General features: G+C 37.8%; 1 protein-coding gene across 1 annotated transcript in view; it reads left to right on the top strand.

Moving 5' to 3' along the window:
• The window catches only part of tomm34 (translocase of outer mitochondrial membrane 34), a 3,646-nt gene that overhangs the window by 75 nt on the left and 3,246 nt on the right, over window positions 1–325 (top strand). The window lies entirely within an intron of this gene.

Raw genomic sequence — 325 nt, 5'->3', positions numbered from 1 at the left:
ACCGAAAAAAATCGAAAAGGACAAAAAAAAAAAAGAATATTGAATTGAATAGCCGGAGGTCGCTCAGACGAAAATTGTTGTATAGAGATTACCTGGACACAATTACATTCACAAAGGCAAGATATTTGGACAAGTTGAAAATAACGGATGGAAAAGACCCATACGAAGTCAACAAAGCGGGCGGACGTTGACAATTAGCCAGACAATGTATATAATGCGGTATTTATTAACACAATAACACAGCGTGTTAATGTAAAACTCACGGGTCCGTAACCTTCTCATCCAGGAGCCATGTCTGATGCGGGGAGGTTTTTTTTTTTTTTTT

The sequence above is a fragment of the Cynoglossus semilaevis genome, chromosome 11, assembly GCF_000523025.1.
Source record: "Cynoglossus semilaevis isolate Cse_v1.0 chromosome 11, Cse_v1.0, whole genome shotgun sequence".
Taxonomy (NCBI): Eukaryota; Metazoa; Chordata; class Actinopteri; order Pleuronectiformes; family Cynoglossidae; genus Cynoglossus; species Cynoglossus semilaevis.
Note: the sequence above shows the minus strand (reverse complement) of the source record. Positions and strands in the feature narration are given on the sequence as shown.